Here is a 15,214-nt window from a genome sequence, read left to right as displayed (position 1 = left end):
AGGAGGAGCCAAGACTTCTTATTGCTTTGATAAGGTTCTGGCTACTAAGGCAAAAAGCATGATTATTAGAGATCATACTAATAGCCTCCATATTATCAGACTCCACAGCAAGCCTTTTAATACCCAGATTTCTGGCAAGCTTGACTCCAGAAAGAATACCCCAAAGTTCCGCTGAAAAGGATGAGCCCAAACCCAGGTTATGGGTGAATCCAGACAACCAGGCACCTCCCGCGTCCCTGAGCACGCCTCCAGCCGCGATCTTTCCATTGTTGAGACAGGAGCCATCTGTGTTCAACTTAACCACCACATCCTTCGGTCTACACCACCCAACGAGTTGAACCTCTTTATTCTGGGTAGAATTGGCAAGGGGGTCCCCTTTGAAGCTCCCCGTAATGGTAAGGAGCTTTTTAGAGAAGAACTCGGGTAAGTTCTGAATAAAAACAGTCTTCTCACCAAAGATCTCCTCGTTTCTCCACTTCCAAAGGTGGTGGCAGATAATAGCAAATAAAATGTCTCCCTGCTCCATGCTAGCCATTAACCTACCTTTAACCCCATTGGAGAACCAGTCATTCTCAGGGTAGGCAAAGAAGGAGGGGAGAATGTGGTGCGGAAGAACTTTCTGCCAAACCTCCTTACTCTTAGGGCAGTCCCTAAGGGCATGACACAAAGATTCAACTTGACCTCTGCATCTACTGCAAGCACCTGAATCCGCCAAGTGACGTCTATGTCTATCCGAATTAGTCAGCAACTTGTCCTTGACTCCAAGCCACAAGAAGCTCCTCATTCGGTAAGGGATTTTCAGAGCCCAAATGGATTTCCAAGTGTCCGAAAGAGGGTCGGATCTGTCAAGAGTAAAAGCTTCAAAGGCAGACTTGCAAGAGTAAGCTCCATTTTTTGTCAGGGCCCAGCAATGCCTATCCTTGTCCTCCTCAAGGTTACTAATCTTCACTCCCCTGATTCTGAGGAGAGAATCAAGGCTCAAGAAGGAATCAAACATAGACCAAATCCAGTCCCCATCAGAGTCCACCACATCGGCAATCCTCCAGTTGCGGAAATTGCTAGGCGGGGGAGAGCAGCAAACCTCTATAAGAGGTTTATCTCCGATCCAAGTGTCATACCAGAAGCTTATGGACTTACCATTACCCACCTCCAGGCCAACCCCCGTGCAGAACTCAGCAAACACAGCACTGAGCCCTTTCCAAAGGAAAGAACAATTGCCAATCCTCTCTTTAGGGCCCCCAAAGATTTTGTCCTTTCGATACTTGCCACAAAGCAATCGAACCCAAAGAGAAGAAGGGTTCTGCCACATTCTCTAGAGGAGCTTCATCAACAAGACCTTATTGTTATCTTTAGCTTGTCTGATGCCAAGACCCCCCTGCTTTTAGGCTGGCAGACCTCCTTCCAAGGGACTAGGTGAATCTTCCTACCCTCTCCAGACTCACCCTAAAGAAAACGCCGGTTGATTTTATCAAGCTCATTGAGAACCGGCTCAGGCAACTTACATGCTTGCATGATATGATTGGGAGCTGCGCAGTTGACAGACTGAATTAAGGTTAGACGGCCAGCCAAGGAAAAAGAATTGGCCTTTCAACTAGCACACAACCCATTAGTTTTGTCCAGAGTCTCCTTAAAGGAGGCTTTGGAAACTCTGTCACTATGAAGGGGGATCCCAAGATACTTTCCCAAGGATTGGGTAAGAGGGATACCCGAAAGATCGCTAAGCTTATTACAGAGGCTTCTATCCATGTTCTTAGAGCAAAGCATCCGGGACTTGTGGACATTGATCTTCTGGCCAGAAGCAACGCAAAAGCACTCCAGGATATTCATGACCACACCAATTTGCTCCTCATTCCCTTCCACAAAGATCATCACATCATCAGCGAAGAACAAGTGGGAAATAGGAGGGCAAAATCTGTTAATGGACACAGGATGGAGACTCCCCTTATTCACAGCTTCTTGAATTAGGTGAGCCAGCTGTAGACACCGAGTCGGAGGACCTGTGACGAAAACCTGGAAACAAGACGGTGGAAGCGATTGATTCTGAAAGTTTCAAAAAGAAAAAAAACAATAATAAATAAATAAAATAAATAAGTTACGGTCGGTCGCTGTTGTCGATCGGATAAGCTCGCGAATGCTTAACGGCACGGTGCGAGTGCTTATCGGCGGCTGGCGCGCGTTCAACGACAGTCGGACGCCCGCTCGACGACGCAAAGCGCGCGCTCGACGTCTGTCGGACGCACGCATCCAACCATGAATGGTACGCACTCGGTGTCCGAGCAAGACACGAGCTTGGCGGCACGGGACGCGCGCTCGTCAGCCACGAGGCGTGTGCGCCCGGCAGCACGGAACACGCGTTCGGCGGTCACGACGCATGAACGCCCGACGACGCGGAGCGCGAGCTTGACAGCCGCGGGGCGTGCACGCCCGACGATGTAAGACGCGCCCCGACGGCCGTTGAGCGAGTGCCCGACCGCGTCGGGCGGAAGCCCAATGGTAGGCGGGTGCGAGCGCCCAACCGCGTCGGGCGGGCGCCCAACCGCGTCGGGCGGGCGCCCAACGCTGTTGGGCGATCGCCCAACAATCGTTGGGCGGCCGCCCAACAAGCCTTGGGCGGCCGCCCAACGGCTTTGGGCGACGCCCGATTTTACTCGGGCGTCGCCCATTGTTCCGGTACCCGTTTCCCTATAAAAAGGGGCACAGATCCCAATGAAGAAGGGGGATTTTCTAGGGAGCCTTTCTCACTCTGAACATTTTTAGAGAGAGAAAGTGAAATTTTTTTTGAGAAAAATATTTTTTTTCTCAAAAAATTCCAAAGTTCCTAAAGTTAAATTTTTACTAAAAAAATATAAAAAACGGGAGATCGCAACTCGTGGAATCAATCGACTTCGACTGTCAGATACCGAATTTAAGGTATTATCCGAGGAATAGACTTTTTTATTTTATTTTATTTATCTTCTCCTTCTATTTATTTTTATGCTATAGTTTTTATTTATTTAGTTATTCATTTATTTTGTCACGTTTTATTTAATTAGCATATTTATTTAATTTTCGTTTCGTGTTGAATAAAATTGGGTTTTGTTTTAAAATAAGAAACCTCGTTTTGATATCCCAATACGAACCATGATCCGATAAAAAGGTAGTTCGGGTATCGAAAAACGTTGAGATTATAAGTTTTTTTAATCTAAAAGAAATTTCCGAATAATGTTTTAAAATAAAAAAAACATCGTTTTAGGAACTTCCGTTATTGACTATGATCCATTTTTGGTAGTTCGGAAATCCAAAACGATTGTATTAAATTTAATTTAAAGCTTTTGAATAAATCTGAAAATAATTGGAGTGCTGCTGTAATTTGCCATTTCTGTCACTAATTGCTGTTTACCGACGGATTTTCCGTCGATAAATCTGCCAAAACGTAAAAAATGCCGAGGAGATTATGATGCTGGATTTAAATGCCGAGGAGCAGGTCATCACCATCGAAACAACTGCAGGAGCAGGAGATGAGCCTAGTACCTCCAAAATTCATGAGAAGTCCGAAGACCCTGATGATGAAAATTGTATTACTGCTTTGTTTGAATCAGATGATGTAATCACCCATGCTATCAATGAAATGAATTCTGATTTTGCTTACTTGCTTGATGTTGATCGTGATCATTCCATGCATTCTCATTCATATAACATGCCTACATTTGAAATCAATGAAATAGAAATGTCAACTTTCAATCTTGGTACGGATGAAAATCCTAAACTTATACAAATTGCTCAAGAATTAACTATTGAAGAGAGGAAAGAATTTGAGAGAATAATAAAAAAATACGAAATAGTGTTTGCTTGGACATACGAAGACATGCCTGGAATTGATCAATCTATCGTAACTCACCGCATTCCAACTTACCCCGAAGCAAAGCCCGTAAAGCAGAAGCTCCGACGTATGAGACCAGAATGGGCAGATAAGATCAGAGAGGAGGTGAAGAAGCAGTTAGAAGCAGGATTCATCGAAGTGATCGACTATCCCCCTTGGGTCGCAAATGTGGTGCCAATCGCAAAGAAGGACGACAAAGTGAGGATGTGCGTCGATTACAGAGATCTTAACAAGGCATGCCCAAAGGATGAGTTCGCATTGCCTCATATTGACGTATTGATCGACAGTGCAGCGTCAAGCGTCTTACACACGAATGTGGATGGTTTCATGGGCTACATGCAAGTTTAGATGGCTGAAAAGCACAAAGCAAAAACCTCGTTCACAACCGAGTGGGGGACATACTGTTACAGAGTAATGCCGTTTGGTTTGAAAAATGCCGGGGCAACTTACCAGCGAATGGCCACAGCACTGTTCCATGATATGATACACAAAGAGGTAGAAGTCTACGTGGACGATATGATGGTCAAATCAGAGACAAGAGAAGGGCATTTTGCCGCGCTCGAGAAGTTTTTGGCCCGAATTGCAGAATTCAAGCTAAGGTTAAACCCGAAGAAGTGCTTTTTCGGCGTTTCGTCGGGGAAAATCTTAGGCTATGTAATCGGAAATAAGGGAATCGAGGTGGATCCTGATAAAGTGAAGGCTATACAGGAGATGTCGGCGCCGAGAAATGAGAAGGAAGTGAGAGGGTTTCTGGGGCAGGTTCAGTATATCAGTCGGTTCATAGCGAGACTCACCACAATCTGCGAGCCAATCTTTAAGTTGCTAAGGAAAGACCAACCCGCTACTTGGAATGATAAGTGTCAGCAAGCTCTGGAGAGCGTCCGGAACTATTTGTCTAATCCGCCAGTGCTGAGACCGCCTAAACTGGGAAAGCCGCTTCTCCTCTATGTAGCAATTGAGGAGCGATCTATTGGGGCAATGTTGGCTCAAGAGGGAGACACTGGTGTGGAGCACGCGGTGTATTATTTGAGTAAGAAATTCCTGGAGTACGAGCTCAAGTACAACATGATCGAAAAGACATGTGTGGCAGTAGTATGGTTGACAAAGAAACTGCGGCACTATTTCCAATCGTATAAAGTGATCATTATTTCTCGGATGGACCCCGTGAAGTATCTATACCGAACTCCATCCTTAACGGGGAAGTTAGCCAGATGGTTGTTGCTTTTGTCCGAGTTTGACATTGAATATGTGACGAAGAAGGTTATCAAAGGGAGGGCCGTGGCAGAATTTCTGGCCAACCAACCCCTGAATGCAGAGGAAGAAGAGATAAGCTATGATTTCCCCGATGAGCACTTGAACGCAATCGAAGTTATACCGTGGAAAATGTTCTTCGACGGAGCAGTTAATTCGAATGGAGCCGGAGTAGGAGTACTACTTACCTCACCGGAAGGAGAAAGGATCCCGATGGCCAAGAAGTTATCCTTCCCTCTCACCAATAATATGGCCAAGTATGAAGCGTGCATTTATGGTTTAGAGTCATTAGCGGCACTGGGAGCGTCATATGTCGAAATTTGGGGTGACTCAAAGTTGATCATCGAACAGGCACAAGGAAACTGGGAGGTAAGAGAAGAAAGACTACGTCCGTACCTCGATCAACTAGAAGGGTTGGCACAAAGATTCAAAGAATGCCGTTTCTATCATATTCCTTGAGCACAGAACCAGGCGGCGGATGCCTTGGCCACTTTGGTGTCAGTTTGGGACAATCCCCGGAACCTTGCTTCGAAACCGTTGGTATTGAGAAGATCTCACAAACCGTGCTACGAAGACGTAATGCTGTTAGGGACAGGTGAAAAACCGTGGTATTTCGATATCGTGAACTTCATGAAAGATGGAACATATCCAGCAGAGTCAGAACCTAGGGATCAAGCTGTGATTAGAAGGTTAGCTCGGCAGTTCGTCATCCACAACGACTTACTTTACAAAAGGCACATTGATGGGTTACAACTAAGATGCTTGGATGCGGGAGAAGCTCGCGAGGCAATGGAGTCGGTACATTCAGGAATTTGCGGAGCCCATATGGGAGGAGCAGTACTAGCTAAGAAAATTATTAGGCAAGGCTTCTATTGGCTCACCATGGAAAGAGATTGTAACGAGTATGAAAAGAAATGTCACGATTGTCAAATCCACGACGATTGCAGTCATCTTCCGGCCATGGAATTACATGTGTTGGCACCTATTTGGCCATTCGCTGCTTGGGGCATTGACATCATTGGCGAAGTAAGGCCTAACGCTTCAAATGGACATAAGTTTATTGCAGTCGCCATCGATTATTTCACCAAGTGGGTAGAAGCAGAGTCGTTTAGCAAACTGGGATCCAAGCAGATGAGAAAGTTCATTGAAAGACACTTGATCACCAGGTTCGGAGTGCCTCATCACATGATTACGGATAATGGGGTCCAGTTTCAGGGGGAAGTAAGAAATCTTTTCCGAGAATATGGCATTGAACATCACAGGTCCTCTCCGTACCGTCCACAGGCTAATGGAGCAGTAGAAGCAGCTAATAAGAACCTTAAGAGGATTCTCGTAAAGACGGTGGAATCACATCGGAATTGGCATGAGCACCTCCCACTCGCGTTATGGGCTTATCGCACGACAATTAGAACCTCAACTGGGGCAACGCCATTCTCTTTGGTGTAGGGAACAGAAGCAGTCTTGCCGATTGAGATCGAAAAGCGATCGTTGAGAATCGCAGTGGAGGCAGAAATTCCCGAGGCGGAATGGGTGAAGAGGCGATGTGAGCAGTTGGCTCTAGTTGACGAAAAAAGGATGGAAGCGCTTTACCATGTACAGTTATACTAGAGAAGAATGGCTCGGGCTTTCAATAAAAAAAGTCAAGACCAGCCCTATCAAAGAAGGAGATTTGGTGCTGAAACAGATCCGCGTGACGCACACCGACCCTAGGGGCAAGTTTAGGCCTAACTGGGAAGGGCCATTCGTCGTGAAGAAGATACTAAGCAAAGGAGCGGTGAAGTTAACCACAATGGACGGCATGGAATTCTCCGAACCTACCAACCTGGATAGGCTTAAGAAATACTTTTCGTAAAAAAAAAAAAAAAAAAAAAGAAAGAAAGAAATAAAAATTCTTGATAGGTCGAAAACCCGCAAAGGGCGATCTATGCAACAATAAGGGACATCCCAATGGGTGAAAACCCGAAAGGGCGCTCATTTGAAAATTCCGGGATAATAAAAGGAGAGTTGAAAAATCGCTGGGATCTGAAAACCGAAAAAATGCGGGTCCTGGTAACAATAGTTATGACTTGAGCAAATACAAAAACAATGTATAAGAGACTAAGTATTTCTGTTGTTTGTAAATAAATAAAGGCATGAATATATTTGACGAGAATGATTGGAATCATCATAATCTACTGAAAGCATGGTAATATGAATCGCGAGTTATACATTTCCTATCCTACTTTTCACAAAAAGCCTACCTACTATCCACCCCACTCCCTATACATCAGCTATACAATGGGGAAATTCCAATAAAAGCTACAAGGCAATAATGAAAGCTACAAAGCAACACATAACGAGCCTAATACGGAGTGAAGTCCCAATAGTCCTCAAAATCTCTCAAGTGTAATGCCCGCTCCGCAGATAGTGCCTCCTCGGCAGCTCGCGCTCGCTCATCAGCAACTCATGCTCTCTCATCGGCGACCCGTGCTCTCTCCTCGGCAGCGAGGCGTCCGATCGACTCATCGCGTGCCCTCTCCTCGACGGCAAGGCGACCCTCAGTCTCCCGTCGCATCATCCCTGACCAGTGGTCATTTCTCTCCTGATACACCTGACCGACCCGAGCGTCGGCCTCCCGCACCAACTCGCTCTGCCTCCGCTCGTGGGCATGCAGATCGCTCTAAAGCAAAAGAAAGGAAAAACAGATAAAAATAAGAAGTAGCGTAGGCACGAACATAAATCATACATACATGCATACCTTCCACTACACTAAAGTAAAATAATGATACATACCAGGTGATCGGTGCAGCGCAAGCTGAGGCGATCTCGGAGATAACCAGACAGCCCCACGTAATCCGTGCAGGTCTCTCTCGTAGTCAGAGAAGCGTCTGAGAGATCAAATGGGACCCTCGAGGAGAAGATGGGAGGAGCCGCCTCGAATCCCGCATAAGCGGCCCCGAACTCGTCATAACAAATCGTGGCAAAGTCTCTCCCGTAGTCTGGTAGGGGCACACCTAGGGAAGACCTCTTCGGTCGGGCAGCGCTGGAGGACTCGCCGACATAGTAGGGCTGCTCGCACACAGGCGTCTGAGCTTGAGTGCCGTCAAAAAAATCGGATAAATGGGCACTCACGGTCGCAGACCTGAGTTGCTTTTGAGCCATCTGACTCACGGTCGCAGACCTGAGCTGCTTTTGAGCCATCTGACTCACGGTCGCAGATCGGAGTTGCTTTTGAGCCATTTTACCCACGGTCGTGGACCAGGGTCGCTTTTGAGCCATCTTACTCACGGTCGCAGACCTGAGTTGCTTTTGAGCCATTTTACCCGCGGTCGTGGACCAGGGTCGCTTTTGAGCCATCTTATTTACGGTTGCAGACCGGAGCTGCCTTTGAGCCATTTCACTTACGATCGTAGAATGAAATTGCTTTTGAGCCATTCTTACCCATAACCAATGTACGCAAGATTCCAAGAAAAGAACATTCATCGACGGCCACTCCAGAGGCGACGATGGAAGGAATCAAAGAACGACACCGGAACGCGCAGCGCGAAGGTCAGGTATGCTCCCTCCTACTCTTTACGTGTCTTTTACTTTTATATGTTTTACATTGCATGTGTTACATTAGCAAAAAACGTTTTCAAAACACACACATCACTGTCAAAATAGAAAAGTAGGGGCAACTGTAGACACCGAGTCGGAGGACCTGTGACGAAAACCTGGAAACAAGACGGTGGAAGCGATTGATTCTGAAAGTTTCAAAAAGAAAAAAATAATAATAAATAAATAAAATAAATAAGTTACGATCGGTCGCTGTTGTCGATCGGATAAGCTCGCGAATGCTTAACGGCACGGTACGAGTGCTTAGCGGCGGCTGGCGCGCGTTTGACGATAATCGGACGCCCGCTCGACGACGTAAAGCGCGCGCTCGACGTCTGTCGGACGCACGCATCCAACCATGAATGGTACGCGCTCGGTGTCCGAGCAAGACACGAGCTTGGCGGCACGGGACGCGCGCTCATCAGCCACGAGGCGTGTGCGCCCGGCAGCGCGGAACACGCGTTCGGCGGTCACGACGCATGAACGCCCGACGATGCGGAGCGCGAGATCGACAGCCGCGGGGTGTGCACGCCCGACGACGTAAGACGCGCCCCGGCGGCCGTTGAATGAGTGCCCGACCGCGTCGGGCGGAAGCCCAACGGTAGGCGGGCGCGAGCGCCCAACCGCGTCGGGCGGGCGCCCAACGCTGTTGGGCGACCGCCCAACAATTGTTGGGCGGCCGCCCAACAAGCCTTGGCGGCCGCCCAACGGCTTTGGGCGACGCCCGATTTTACTCGGGCGTCGCCCATTGTTCCGGGACCCGTTTCCCTATAAAAAGGGGCACGGATCCCAATGAAGAAAGGAGATTTTCTAGGGAGCCTTTCTCACTCTAAACATTTTTAGAGAGAGAAAGTGAAATTTTTTTTGAGAAAAATATTTTTTTTCTCAAAAAATTCCAAAGTTCCTAAAGTTAAATTTTTACTAAAAAAATATAAAAAACGGGAGATCGCAACTCGTGGAATCAATCGGCTTCGACTGTCAGATACCGAATTTAAGGTATTATCCGAGGACTAGACTCTTTTATTTTATTTTATTTATCTTCTCCTTCTATTTATTTTTATGCTATAGTTTTTATTTATTTAGTTATTCATTTATTTTGTCACGTTTTATTTAATTAGCATATTTATTTAATTTTCGTTTCGTGTTGAATAAAATTCGGTTTTGTTTTAAAATAAGAAACCTCGTTTTGATATCCCAATACGAATCATGATCCGATAAAAAGGTAGTTCGGGTATCGAAAAACGTTGAGATTATAAGTTTTTTTAATCTAAAAGAAATTTCCGAATAATGTTTTAAAATAAAAAACATCGTTTTAGGAACTTCCGTTATTGACTATGATCCATTTTTGGTAGTTCGGAAATCCAAAACGATTGTATTAAATTTAATTTAAAGCTTTTGAATAAATCTGGAAATAATTGGAGTGCTGCTGTAATTTGCCATTTCTGTCACTAATTGCTGTTTACCGACGGATTTTCCGTCGATAAATCTGCCAAAACGTAAAAAATGCCATTTCAGTCCCTTTTTCTTAACTTTTAAGCTTTTAATCCTTAATATATATATGTATAGTTATGTAATATATGTTTTTCAAACTATTTTAGATATTTAGTGTATATAATTATTTAGGATGTTTGTATATCATTCTTTATTTAATTTTTAAACATAAGTATATGTATATATATGTTTTTTTTTTATTCATTTGAGTTATATTAGATCCTATTTTAAAGGTTATTTACTTGGGCATTTTGGAAAATAATTAGTAGATATTGGTATATGTTATTTTTTATATTTAAAACTATATTAGTTGTGTATATATGTAGTTTTGGGGTATATGGGTTATGTTATTGATTATTATATGAAACTATTTTGGATAAAGATTATTTTCTTATTTATGAGATTTATTTACTATTTTCATATTTTTAAAGTATAAATGTATTATATCTAGTATTTTCATACATGTATTATATAGTTCCTTTTTTATTAACTTTCATTCTCATATTCTCTTTTTGATTTAAATGTATATATATATACTTAAATTGTTTTCTTTATTCTTTTGGCCCATCCATGGGCCCGGGTTTCAAATGGGCTTTATTTGAGTGTGAATCTTGGTTTAAAGGGGTTTATTCATAATAGGTAAAGAGTCCATTAAGTAAGAGGGGAAAATAAATCACAAAAAGAGAGTTTTCAATTTAATTATTTAAACTAATGAATTTTTAGAGGTTCCTAATGTAAATAAATGGAGTTGTTTTTTTTGTTAATATTTCAAATCGTTTTCAAAACACCATGTTTTAAAACCTTAATCCGTTCCAAAGGCGGATTAAGTGAACATTGTAATTAAAATCGTTTTCTTTGTGAATAATAGAGTTTTTGAACCATTTTCTTAAAGGACTTGTACAAAATAAAATCGACTTGTATGTTTAACCACGTTTTCTTATTAAAAGGTTTTCATCCTAACGTTTTCAAACACTCGAGTCGTTCCAACGGCGATTCGGGTGAACTTCACCAAACGGGGTTTTAAAACGCACCTAAATCGTTCCAACGGCGATTAAGGTGCGAACCATGTAAATGAACTCGTTTTGGGGAAATGAGTTAGCATAGAGTAAACACACAACATGACATTTAAATAAAGTCGTAAACCACTTCTTTCTTCCACCTTCTCTGTGTATGTATAATATAAATGAGTGATTCTTTACTAATGTGGCTTTTCAATAATATATGCGCAAAACGGTTTCTAAAAAGAGAAAGAAAAGGTTTCAAATGAATTTTAAACTTAAAGAAGTATACGATTAGTCCGTTATCGCCTAACATGCTGAGTAGGAGGCCGATGGTTCATAACCGGGCGATGTCGGGGTGCCTAGTTGCCTTTCTCCGGAAAGGAGCTAGCCTTCTCGGCTCGTACCTAAGTTTCCCAAACCCACACCGGTCTCCCGCAAGGGATCGGTGTTCATTTTCCCATTCGTGGGTGGCGACTCTTCCATATCTCCGAGCTCCGGTCCTGCCGAGCAGTTTGATTCCACGATTGGTTGCTTTCGGCGCCAATCACCGCTTACGTCGCCATGAGGTTGTCCACCCCCCGGTCCACCCGGGAGATTAGGCCGCGACACCTCGTCTAACACCAGCCTTTCCATTGCTATCACAAAAAGGAAAGGGCTTATAGGATCTCCTTGACGGATACCCCTAGAAGGAGAAAACTCATCAGACATATCTCCATTGATCAGAACCTGGAAAGCAGGAGAAGACACGTAACCTTCAATCAAACTCCTCCAGTTCTCAGGAATACCAGCTTTACTTAAGCTATCCAAAAGAAAGCTCCAGTTTAAACGATCATAAGCTTTCTCCAGATCAAGCTTGAGAGCCACGATCCCTTTCTTACCCTTCCTCATTTTCATGGAATGGACCATCTCCTGGGCAATTACCACATTGTCCATCATTTGCCTACCAGGAACAAAGCTACCTTGATTTTGGCTAATAATCTCAGGAAGGATCCGCCGGATCCTATTCGCCACAATCTTAGTGATAGCTTTGTATAAAACATTACATAGGCTGATCGGCCTCATTTGTAAAAAGTAGGAGGGCTTTTCAACCTTAGGGATCAGAACCAGGAGGGTTTTATTCACCGGGCTAATCTCGTTGGAACCACGGAAGACTCCAAAGATAAAATTATAGACACCTTCCTTCACCGAGTCCCAGTGTTTATGGTAGAAACTAGCAGGGATACCATCAATCCCTGGAGCTTTAGTAGCTCCAATACTGGTGAAGGCAAGATCAATTTATTTCCGGTCGATAGGATGAAAGGCATCAACAATTACCTCCTCCTCCAGCCTAGGAAAGGTGACCCTAGAGTGGGCTTTGTCCAGATCCACAACTTCCTCTTTAAAGAGGTTTTTATAGAACTCAAGAGCAAGGCGACGAATATCTTCTTCCTCATAAATCCAGTCACCATTAGAATCTTTAATAGCATCGATCTGGTTCCTTTGCCTTCTAATAATAGTAGAAAGGTGGAAGAATCTGGTGTTCCGGTCACCATCCTTAATCCAAGCCTTCCTAGATTTCTGGAACCAAAGGAGCTCTTCCTGTCTAAGGACCGCTTCCAGCTCGTTCTGGAGAGATCTAAGATGACAATTCATACTGTGGTCAAAACGGATCTCCAAACAACGTTGAATGCCTTCCATCCTCCTTAAGAGTTTATTTTTCCTTCGGATGGCCAAAGATGTTTTTATTCCATCCCACCACATTTCTTCTAAACTCCTCAGCAGCAAGGAGAACATTAGAATGGGGTTGCCAATTATCCTTAACAAAGTTCCTGAACTCAGGATGGGTGTCCCAAGCAATAAGGTACCTAAACGGTCTATTCCCTTTGGGCCGATGACCTTTAACCAGCTTAACGAGGATAGGACTATGGTCCGAGTGGCGAAAAGGGAGGTTCAACACGTTTACCTCAGGAAATCTATAGAACGCCGCTACATTCGCATACACTGTATCCAACCGAACAAACACGTTGTTCCTTTTCCAGGTGAACTTATGGCCAGCCGCACCAAGGTCCGATAGCCCGCAAAGATCCATATTCTGCTTATGGTTAAGGCACCGGTTGATATAATGATTGCCCCCCCCCCTTTTCTGATCACTCATCCGGGCAATATCATTAAAGTCACCAGCGACCAACCAAAGATCCATCATATTCGTACTAATAGAGAACAGGATCTCCCAAAGCCTCTTCCGATTAGTCAGGATCGGATCAGCATAGACAAAGGACACAAAGAAAGGTTTGTTGCTAGGATAACACACCTTGCTATGAATGAATTGGTTATCAATAGTAATAATATTAATACTTACACGACCTGGCTTCCAAAAAAGCCAGATCCCCCCTGCTCGACCAGTCGCCTCCGACCTGACACACTTCCAATTCTTAAACTTTTTAACCACCTCATCTGCTTTAGAACCACTAACCTTGGTTTCAAGAAGAGCAAAACAAGAAGGGTTAAATTGCTTAATAAGATCATTAACATGGATGCGGGTTGCCTTGCTAGCCGCACCTCTAACATTCCAAACAAAGAAGTCCATCAGAAGGAAGACAACTGATCACAGGCACACACCCTAGAACAGGTATTTATTCGGGGCTCCTGAGAGCCTAGAAGAGGTGCCAGTCGGCCCTCTTTTATCCCAAGAATCCAAAGAACCAAGGTTCTTTTTAAGGTTAGCCTTAGGTTTCTTCAGAAGAGACTTATTAACTCCTATAGACTTCCCAATTAGGGGGTCTACAAGGGGATTCAGGACGCTAACCTCATTAAGCTTTGCTTTCCCTGTCGAGCCAGTGATCTGGGATTTCCCCTTGGCATAAGCTTTGGGATCGAAGAGAGGATTAATAGAGTCACCAAGGATGGTAGCTGGCTCAGCAGATTCCAGGCTTGGCATACTTAACTCCATGTGTTCAGCTGGTAACTCCGAATCCTGACCATCCACAATAGACAGGTGTAGACACCGAGTCGGAGGACCTGTGATGAAAACCTGTAAACAAGACGGTCGAAGCGGTTGATTCCGGAAGTTTTAAAACAAAAATATATAATAAGAAAAGAAAAATTAATGTGAGTCGCGGTCGTCAAGTGGACGGCTCGCGAGTGCTCAGCGACGTGGTGCGAGCGCCTAGCGGCAGCCGACGCGTGTCCGACGACAGTTGGACGCGCGTCCGGCAGCGCGGGACGCATGCTCGACGTCCGTTGGGCGCGCATGCTCGGCAGCGCGGAGCGCGCGCTCGACGACCGTGGGGCGCGCACGCCCGACAGCGCGGGCGCACGCCCGACGGCCGCTGGGCGAGCGCCCAGCGACGTTAGGCGGACGCCCGACGATTGTCGGGCGAACGCCCAACGTCAGTTGGGCGCGCGCGCCCAACGCTGGTTGGGCGCGCGCCCAACCATGTTGGGCGTTCGCCCAACATAAGTTGGGCGTTCGCCCAACTGACTTTGGGCGACGCCCAATTTTCTTCGGGCGTCGCCCAAAGTTCCGGGGATCCGTTTGCCTATATAAGGCACGGATACCCATGCATTCAAAGGAGGACTTTTGGGAGGAGCTTCTCACTCTAAACATTTTTAGAGAGAGAAAATCTTTTTTTTGGGAAAAAACATTTTTTTTCCTAAAAAATCCAAATTTCCTAAAAGTTAAAATTTTACCAAAAACATAAAAACACCGGGAAAGCACGATTCGTGGAATGAACCGACTTCAACCGTCAATACCGAACTTGAAGTATTATCCGAGGACTAGACTCGTTTTATTTATTTCATTTATTTTATTTTCTTTATTTATTCTTATGTTATAATTTTATTTATTTAGTTATTCATTTATTTATCACGTTTTATTTAATTCTTCGTATTTATTTATTTTTATCCCGTGTTAAATAAAAATTCGGTTTTGTTTTAAAATAAAAAACCTCGTTTTAATATCCCAATACGAACCGTGATCCGATTAAAAGGTAGTTCGGGTATTAAAAACGTTGTAATTATACGTTTTGAAAAGACATTTCCGAATAACGTTTTAAAATAA

The sequence above is a fragment of the Euphorbia lathyris genome, chromosome 7 (genome assembly GCF_963576675.1).
Source record: "Euphorbia lathyris chromosome 7, ddEupLath1.1, whole genome shotgun sequence".
In the NCBI taxonomy this organism is placed as follows: Eukaryota; Viridiplantae; Streptophyta; class Magnoliopsida; order Malpighiales; family Euphorbiaceae; genus Euphorbia; species Euphorbia lathyris.
This window is presented reverse-complemented; position numbering follows the sequence as displayed.